Here is a 10,993-nt window from a genome sequence, read left to right as displayed (position 1 = left end):
AACCATTTATTTTATAACGTTTTGAGTCCAATTTTGTTTATTTTATAACGATTTGAGTTCAAAAAATTGGACTCAAAAGGTTAAAATTTGGACTCAAAAGGACTCAAATGGTTAATGAAAATGCTTATAGGGACTCAGGTCGTTAAACTTTTTGCTTTTGGACTCAACTAGTTAAAACCACTAAAACATGGGGACTCAAAAAGTAATTTACCCTAAAAATAATGATACGACATCATCATACTTAGTAAATCCCACCAATAGCAAAGCAAAGATAGGGTCTGAGGAGGGTAAGATGTAGACAGCCTTACCTCTACCCCGTAGGAATAGAGAGACTGCTTCCGATGAAACCCCCGACTCGATAGTAGTTTTGCATCAAGCCTTGGACATAAGACACATAACACTCAGCAATCGGGACAAAGACCGATTAGTGCATCTACCCTTTTGTCTTTCAGCTATCAACGCGACTACATGATGCCTGATTAACCGTCCTCAGCTTTTAACGTTATTTTCACGAAATTAGTAAAATAACGTTAAAATTAGTGCACTTTCACTTTTACCCCCGATGGTCCACACATATATAAATTATATACGCATATCACAAACGAGGCATAGATACGGCATGATATATTTAAAGAATTTTATGGATCAAAACTAGTATGCTTTCTTGAGTTGCTTAAGAGAACACACAACAAAATATATTTTATAATCTAATAAAAATAGGTGGTCGGTGTTGTGTTATACATCATCGTACACAAAGTAGCTTTTTATTATACAATATATATGTTATCGTAAAAGAGCAAATAATACACTTATCAGTAAAATGTTTAATAATATAATAAATTAAAAAAAAAAAAAACAGGTTGATAAACGATTACACAACGTATAATGTTAATAATATAGTAAATATGTAGTTTTTCTTTTCTTTTGTGGTTTTTAAACCCTAATTTAACTTTAGGGTTTTCTATTTCTACAACATAACTTTGGTTTTTTTATAACTTTACTACAAAAGTTAAATGAGTTTATTTTTAAATTATTAGAGTTTAGGTTTTAAGATATTGGTATTATCAGAACAACTATCCATATTCGCTTTTGTAGTTTCCGATTAATTGAGCCGATAACGACCAAAGTGATGTTGCTTAGCACCGGAAAAAAGACCAAACTTTTGCCGTGTAGCGCGAGAGAAAACCTAGTTGTATTTAAGTTACATCAACTATGACCTTACTTAAACATGATCTGTTCTATAGACTCGTACTTCTATATGCTTGATATATATCAATTATTCTTTTTTTTTTTTTGAAAAGTAATATATATCAATTATTCAAAGCTTATTCTATATTATCTTGAAAACATTGACTTCTTCCATGATATTGAATGTTGACATCATTAATGTATTAATTAATGGGTATTGTTAAATGCACCTATAAGTCAATCTTTTTATTATTTATTTAATAGTGGAAGGGTATTGTGGGTTTAGATGTAGCCACCCTTTTTCTCATCCTATCAACTATGTCCCACAAACACACTTAAATTCTGCACCCCCATCTTTCATATTGTTATAAGTTTATACCCTTATCCTATTATTACATTACAATTATATGTTATTAAATTAAAAAACAAACCAAAAAGTACTTTTAACATTTTAATAATATATATAGTTTTTCTAATACTTTTATTGTTTTAATTTTAGATTTATTTTATTATCATAATAATAATAAGTGAATAGTACTTTTAACATTTTATAATACAAATAAGTTTTCTAATACTTTTATTATTTTAATATCATAATAATAATAATTATTTTTATTATTATTTTTTTTAACTTTAATGATTTTCTTTTTGTCATGGATTGGGATAATATCTTTTTCTCAGGTAGTATGTTATGGTTAAGTAATAATATCTTTTCTTTATGCAACTTGGAATTATGGATGGTCCATTTCACGTATAGTGTATCAATTTTGGAATTAATTAGCTTAATTTAAGGCTTTCTCATTTAATTCTATTAATACTTTTTTATCATTCAACATTAATATTTTGATAATTTACTTTATGTTTCACCAACGACAATTCAAGTTTCTTTTCTATTCTTTTTTTTTTTTGTTTAAATCAAAATATTTATTAATATTTCTTTCAAATTACTCAAGTAACTATAGCTTATTCTTTAATGATGTGTTTTTTTCCAATCAATTCAATTTTTTTATCAGTTTTATTTCTAACGTAATTATAAATGATTTAATTCCGCTCTTTGATTGAAAAAAAAAATTAATGGTATGACTGAACTCTATAGTATATTTTCTTCAATTTTCTCAAGTGTCATTTATATAATCGTTGATAATTACTAAAATTACATTATAAGAAAAATGTCATTTCGACTCAACTTTAAACCTTTTTTAAACAAGCACAACAATTCTTTTCTTAGTAGTTGTTCGGAATAAAGTTAAACCTAAGTGTCTGAACGTAATAATAATAAGATTTGATTTATTTTATAAAGAGTTGATAGAAGAAACCAATGAAATAAAAAAGGTATTGTTTTCATTGAAAAAAATATAAATCATTGAAGAATAAGCTATAGTTACTTGAGTAATTTAAAAGAAATATTAATAAAGTTTAATATGTTGGTTAAAAAAGAAAAGACAAAGACAAATACAAAATAAATAAGTAACACCATTTTGGTAAATAGTTTTCAATAAACACCATTTTGGTAAATATTTTATCCACCAACACTAGTTTGGGAAAAAATTCTACTAATAATAGTATAACAAAATATAAAAAAGTAACAAAAGTATTATAAAATAAAATAAGATAAAAAACATAATCATTACTTTTGACTATATAATAAAACATAATTATTACTTTTTATTTTATAATAAAATAATATAATAAAGTAGTTAATCATTACAAAATCATTAATAAAGTTGATTTTTAGGTATACTAATCCTTGTTATGGGTATATTTATCACACCCCTAATTAATTAGTGTCCATACTAAATGTAAGGGGTAGTGCCAGGTTGTAAGACCAAGTTCTGTATGTTATGAACAGCCCACAATGGGGCCCAATTTGGAAGATAGAAGTTGACAACTTTGTCATTATTAGGCCTACATATTCAACTTTGTTGAAGAAAGTAAGAACCAAAGCTGCTATCCTATGTAACGATGATACATAAAACCAAATATTTTGGAAAATATCAGAGAATAGTAATCAAGTTTTAAAAGTGTTATAATTAGGTTACTTGTATCGTTTTTGTCTCTTATGACATTCAAATCGAGTCATGTCCTTTTTTCTATGTGTCAAGAAAAAAATGAAGCATAAGATTTTATGGTCGGATTATTTTAATATATGAAATTATATTTATTAAAAATAAAAACACTTTAATTGCATTAAAAAAAAAAAACAAGTTACGGTCCAAGTCATCACTCGAAGTTAGCATCAAATAAATGGGAAAAAAGAAACAAAAATCCACATCACCATGGTTGCTTATGAAATTGATGAAAAAACTCTTAATTTTAATGAAAAATGAATGTTGAGTGATCTGATTGGAACACTTTTGAAACTTGAGTGACCTAATTAGAACACTTTTAAAACTTGGTTACTATTCTACAAAGTTACCCCTAATCTGTGGGATTTTGGATTTAAATAAACCCAACTTTCATCAAGTAGCCGATAGCATTCTCATCTTTCGATTTGTACAACACCACTCTCAACTTTTAACTTATTGGCTGATAGCACTGTCAAAGTAACTGAATCCTAACCCAGTTAGTTTTTTACTAATGTGGCACTTGTGTGTTGACGTGGCATCTAACGTGGAATTTTTTTGATGATGTGGCAAATGAGGTGGTCGATGACGTGGCAGCTAACATGGTTTTTATGAGGTGGCAGCTGACGTGACTTTTTTTTTTGATGACTTGACAACTGATGTCATGTGGCGTTAGTTAGGTGATATGGCAGGTGATGTCAACCAACTGGATTACTGTTTTGTTAGTTTTGGAGTGCTATCAGGTAATAAGTTGAAACTTGGGAGTGGTATGGTACAAATCGTTGGAAGTACTGTTAGTCAATTAGTGAAAGTTGGGGTTATTTAAATCGACTGATAAGCATATGAAAAGTGAGGGAAAACTCAGCCACGCCATTCTCGAATTTGTGACTTTGTTAAGCTCCTACATCTCTTGTATACATTTTAGTTCGGTAGAGGTAGATGTTATTTGTCATTTATCAATTCAAAGCGAGGTTTTGGACAAAAAAATAAACACTTTGAAGGAAATATATGCAGTAAAACATGATGGTTGACATAATTCATTCAAAGTGAAGTTTAAAAAGTCAAATCATTGGTTGACTTGTAGAACTACAAATTAAGATTTTGAAAATGCCTTTATGAATATTTCTATAATTGTATTCATATTATCATATACATGTAAGGCCATGAGGTATACCTTAACATCTAGAGTATTAACGATGACATGACATGTTAAATGGCATTGCAAATCACTTCCTTCTTGTGTTAAGGTGTGTTAAAAGGATTATATGTTAACATGATGTCAAGAGATTGTCTTAATTTATTTTCCTTTTTTACACCCAAACCATGAAAAGTTTTTACACTCAAACCATTAAAGAATAAAGTTAAGGGGATTAAACCATTTCCTTGATGTGAGGTAAAGTGAAATGGAGAAAAACAAGTGATATGACACCTAGGTGGTGTTAAAAAGAGTTAAAGTATAACTCAAGTCCTAAAGGTCAAATGTATACTTTCATGGGATGTAGGCAACAAATTATATGATTTTTAAAACTATCATATTCGGTTTTCCTTTTAAATAAACTATTATTAGTTTATTACTAGTTCCTGGAAATTCACATTCATCAGTAAAGACCCTTAGGATTTCATATGACAAAACATAATCTTATTACATATACCTATACTATATATAACCAACTAACATTGAGGTCCTGGGTTTGATTCTCACATGGGGGTTTCCAAATTTATTAGGTTTCCTCCTGAATTGGTGTATAGGCATTATTGCCTAGTGAAGATGGATATAATCGGGTGGTTCCGCTGGTGGCATGATGATACTCCAGTGGTCTGTCAGTGATCAAAATTTGCAGTTAAAAAAAACTAATTATTGTCGATATTCACATTCATTAGTAAAGAATTTGATTATACACCATTTGCAAATGCATTTGTTTCTCTTTTTAAGTAAATGCGGGATGAAAACAGTTTCTCTAGAGTAAATTGCAGTTTTGGCGTAAACGCAACGGCTGCAAACGCATTTTATCAAAAGACAATAATATTCTTGTAGTGTGATTACAGGTTCTCATGGTTATCAAAAAACAACAATATTCAAAATGACCATTATTTACATTTCAAGTTTGACGAGATGATAAACACTTGCCAATTTTTGTGAGTTGATATCTATAACACTAGTCAATTTTCATGCGTTGATATCTATAACACTTGTTGTACTTATTTTGTCAGCTCCATGGTGTACGTAGATCGATAATGTCGTTGATAAGAGCACGAAAGTTTTGATCACGTCAATGTCAAGAAGGATACAAGTGGATCCTTGCCTCTTTGTTTGGAGCCCTTGTGCTTGCAACCCTCTTTATCTTGTATTACAGCCTTTCTTATTAGCAAAATCACATTTGACCATATTGGATGTACATAAGCAAACATATGTTGTTTAATTGTGTTTGTTTGGATGTACATAAACAAACATATCTTGTTTGAACTTTGAACGTTCCATGTAAAGTTAATAATATCAACTTTGTTTTCTTTTCAATCATGATCTGGTTATGTTACTTTTGAACTTTTTGCAAAAGAGGGTTTTTTTAGTCTAAAAAATGGGGTTTTGGCTATCTCAAAGAACTTGAACAAATTTTTTTTACTAACTTATTTTTTCGTCAATAACTTTCATTCTCTAATCTCTTTCATAAAAAAAGAACTAATTTGTTACTGAGTTTATAACTTTGTAACCCTTCGAGTTTATATAGTTTCAAGTTTATCCCTTTTGTTCCTTTATTTAAAAAAGAACTAATTTGTCACTGAGTTAAAAAACCCTTTTTATAACACATTAAGTTTATAAAGTTTCGAGTTTACTATATGTTTTGATTCAACCGTACGTAATGTAGGAACCGTTCGCGTAATTAAATAAAATAAAACAAATTTTATTAATATGATTACAATACAGAAATTAGAAAGCTAAAATACTAGTACGAATACAACTGAAATAAACCAAAATACAAGAAATGGAGTAGAAACAGAGTGGCTGAGGCACGTGAACACACGCTTCCCTTAAAACAAATTCCGAGTCTCCCAGGAGTACTCGTTTTGTTTCCCAGGGTACAACAGCCGGAGCAGTGGTACTGCCGGAGTTCGCCTACAACCCGAAGGTTACCTTGAAAGCTGCAAGAAAATTCTGGAGAGAAAGTTTAGATTGCTGTTGTGTTGCTGATGTCCTTCTGAAGTGGGTATGGAGCTGTATTTATACAGCTCCTAGGTTGAAACAGTCAAAATGAATTAAAGGAGAGGTTTAAATTGCATTAAACGTCTTCAATGCAATTTAATACGTCATTTAATTCTCAGTCAAAGCCTATTAACTCGTCAGTTACGAAGCTGGACTGAAACTGCCCTGTCATTCAATGCTGGAAGCTTCTGCGCGCGCGCGCGCCCATGCGGCCTCTTGGCTCACTGCCGTGCGGCGTGCGACCATTTGGCTCACTGCCGTGCGGCGTGCGGCCTCTTGGCTCACTGCCATGCGGCGGTGCGGCGTGCGCCACGTCACCTGTGAGTCTATACGTGCGCGCGCCTCGTGTACCCGCGCGCGCATGCGCATGACTGCCACGTCATGCGCCGCATCACCCACTTGGTCCTTGCAACCCTTGTGCTTCACCACGCGCGCGCGGTCAAAAATACAAAGGCGGCTCTCAAGCGGCTCGCGGCGATGCGAGCGTGCGAAGTGCAAAGTGCGCCATCAAAGCGCCACATTGCGCCTCATCGCCCACGCCACGCGTGCGCGAGCGTGTGCGAGTGCGAGTGCGAGTTAGGGTGCTCCGCACCCTTCGCGAGGACACTAGTGTGTGCTTCCATGAAACAATAATGATGGAGAGTTCCACCTTAAATACCCATTTAAGTTCCATCTCTCCTCCTATGTGGGACAAGGTGCTACTTTCCCTTTAGTTTCAACATTGAATGTTCCAAACACCCAACTTTGAGCATCGATATCTCATTCATCTTAGCTCGGTTTTGGACGTGGTTTAATTCGTTGCGAAGCTCTTCCAACATAGAACACAAACCCACAAATAAATACATAAAACCCGCTCATTTTATTATATTTATTTCTAGTCCAAAATAGGAAAAAATCATTTTCCTATATTTGTGAAAAATGCTATTTTCACTTATTTTCCAACAATCCCCCACATGAAAAATGCTATTTTCATCAAATTTCCAACAATCCCCCACATGTATGGAAATGGATCTTTCCTTACACTTTTCAACGATAAACTTCGACAGTTGAGTATTGCAAGATAGGTAGGTTGAAGCCTTTGAACCTTCTTTTGTGAAGCGCACTTAGCTTACTAGCGGTGTGTAGACGCGATGTCCTTGAACATACCCCCATTTGTGTAAACGACAATACACTTCACACAATACTCTCCCTGGTTTGGCCAACTCCTCATTGTCGTGTCCTATTATGGTCCTGGAACACTAGCCTGGTTCTGCGAGAGCTCTAGGATTTGCGCACCCCACAAATCCATTTGAAGCGACCCCACTTCTCTCTAACATAGGTGATTCCCATGAATCATTAAAAGCATCATGGTTATTTGATTTCCCGAAATCATTAACCTTAATATGCTTAACCTCACTTCATGTCACTGATTGGAATGGACTAGGAAGTATATGTAACTCCCTTTTATTTAGTTTGGGGTACTCCCCCACAGTGACTCCGTTTTGGTAATATGATTAAGTTGTCCTATTGAACTTAGATCTTGGGATCTCCAGTCAACTAAGTTAGGTTTCCCTCATATTCCCATTTTCCACGGGCTTTAGTCCCATTCCTCTTGACGACGTTTCTACTAACTCTCTGCTTAAGCCTTTTGTAAACGGGTCCGCAATGTTATCCGCTGATCTCACATAATCAATTGTGATAACACCCGTTGAGAGTAGTTGTCGTATCGTGTTATGTCTACGTCGCATATGCCTTGATCTGCCATTGTACATCAAGCTTTGAGCTCTACCAATCGCTGATTGGCTATCACAATGTACACATATGGCTGGTAAAGGCTTTGGCCATCTTGGAATATCTTCCACGAATTGACGTAGCCATTCCGCCTCCTCGCCTGACTTATCCAAGGCGATAAATTCAGATTCCATTGTGGATCTCGCTATGACCGTTTGCTTAGAAGACTTCCAAGCAATAGCAGCTCCTCCAAGTGTAAACACGTAACCACTTGTTGATTTGGAATCTTTATTATCCGATATCCAGTTTGCATCAGTGTATCCTTCGATCACTGCTGGTTGTCGGGTATAATGCAGTCCATAGTCTCTTGTGTATCGTATGTATCTAAGCACCCTCGTGATAGCCTTCCAATGATCCGCGCACGGATTGCTGGTGTATCTACTTAGCCTACTCACCGCGTAAGCCAAGTCGGGTCTAGTACATGTCATTAGATACATTAGACTGCCTATAATTCTTGAATACTCTAACTGAGCAACTCCATCTCCTTTATTCTTCTTGAGATGTTGGGAGGTATCAACTGGGGTTCGAGCTACACTCGTATCTCCCGAGTTGAATTTTTCAAGAATTTTATCCACATAGTGAGATTGACTTAACACAAGACCATCTTGGGTTCTTATGATCTTTACTCCAAGAATCACATCCGCTAGACCCATGTCTTTCATGTCAAATCTCGCTTTCAACATGCTTTTAGTAGCTTTGATAATTTTATCATTACTCCCAATGATAAGCATATCATCTACATAAAGGCATAAGATGACATAACCTTCATTTGTGTCTTTGAAATAAACACATTTGTCGCACTCATTTATTTTGAAACCATTGTCAATCATGACATGATCAAACTTTTGGTGCCATTGTTTTGGTGCTTGCTTCAAGCCATACAAAGACTTGACGAGTTTACATACTTTACCCTCTTGACCAGGGGCGGAGAAACCTTCAGGTTGCTCCATGTAAATTTCTTCTTCTAAATCGCCATTTAGAAATGCGGTTTTAACGTCCATTTGGTGAACTTCCAAATTTCGTAAAGCCGCTATAGCAAGAACCAATCTAATCGAGGTTATGCGCGTCACAGGAGAGTAGGTATCAAAGTAATCTAGACCTTCCTTTTGTCTAAATCCTTTAATCACCAACCTAGCCTTGTACTTATCAATACTTCCATCAGTTTTCATCTTCCTTTTGAATATCCAGCGATATCCAAGTGGTTTGCAACCAGGTGGAAGATCTACTAACTCCCAAGTATGATTTTGCAATATAGAATCTATTTCATTTCTTATTGCTTCTTTCCATTGAGGTCCTTCTGAAGAGGAGACCGCTTCGCGATATGTATTGGGCTCGCCCTCAACCATATAGCTAACGAAGTCTGGACCGAAGGATTTTTCAACCCTTTGCCTTTTACTTCGCCTACGATCGCTTTCTTCAACCTCAGGTTGTTCATGTGTCTTATCATGAACCACCTCATCAACTGGTGTAGATGAACTTTCACCTACTTCAAAATTAGGTGTTGATGACGTTGCATGTGTTTGTTTTCTCAAAGGAAACACATTTTCAAAGTAAGACACAACGTTAGAATTCACCTCCATAATAGTGTTTACGTGTACATCAGGATTCTTGGACTCATGTACAAGAAAGCGATGTGCACTACTTTGATGTGCATACCCAATAAATATGCAATCAACAGTTTTGGGTCCTATCCTAAGAGCCTTAGGAGGTGGTACAGTCACCTTTGCTAGGCACCCCCACACTTTCAAGTATTTGTATGAAGGTTTCTTCCTTTTCCATAACTCATATGGAGTTTCGTCTCTCTTTTTGAGTGGTATCCTGTTCAAAAGATAATTAGCCGAGAGAATGGCTTCCCCCCACAGTTCGTGGCTCACCCCAGAACTTATCAACATGGCGTTCATCATTTCTTTCAATGTGCGGTTCTTTCGTTCCGCCACGCCATTTGATTGTGGAGAGTAAGGAGGTGTACACTCATGTACAATGCCACTTTTTGCGCATAACTCGGCAAAAGGTGCAACATATTCGCCTCCTCGATCGCTTCGCAAAGCTTTTATCTTCTTTTGAAGTTGATTCTCAACTTCATTTTTATACAAGATAAATTTACTTATTGCTTCATCTTTACTTTTTAGTAAATATACATAGCAATATTTAGTACTATCGTCAATAAACGTGATGAAGTACTTATTTCCACCTGTTGTGGGTACCGCTTTTAAATCACAAATATCAGTGTGAATTAAATCAAGGGGTTCGGTTATTCGTTCAACCGATTTCGATGATGTTCTTGTAAGTTTGGATTCAACGCATGTTTCACATTTATAGTGTGAATCAATATGGAATGTTGGTATACAATTTAAATTGATTAAACGGCGTATTGAATTAAAATTAACGTGACCTAATCTACCATGCCATTTATTCGATTCAGAAAACTCAAGCATATAAGTAGAAGTAGTAGCAATTTTATTCATGTTCTTGACAGCCATTACATTCAATTTGAACATTCCATTTTGGGCATAACCCTTGCCTACATACGTTCCTCGTTTAGTTAGTACAAATTGATCGCTCTCAAAAACTAAACGAAATCCAAACTTGTTAAGCAACCATCCCGAGACTAGATTCTTGCGCAAGTCTAGGACATACAACACGTTGCTTAGAGTGAGCTCCTTCCCCGAAGTCCACTTCAAGATCACCGTTCCTTCACCCATGATGTCAGCGGTGGCTGCATTTCCCATATACAGCTTCTCTTCTCCAGAAAGCGCCTTGAAGGTGGTAAAGA

The sequence above is a fragment of the Helianthus annuus genome, chromosome 9 (assembly GCF_002127325.2).
Source record: "Helianthus annuus cultivar XRQ/B chromosome 9, HanXRQr2.0-SUNRISE, whole genome shotgun sequence".
In the NCBI taxonomy this organism is placed as follows: Eukaryota; Viridiplantae; Streptophyta; class Magnoliopsida; order Asterales; family Asteraceae; genus Helianthus; species Helianthus annuus.
Note: the sequence above shows the minus strand (reverse complement) of the source record.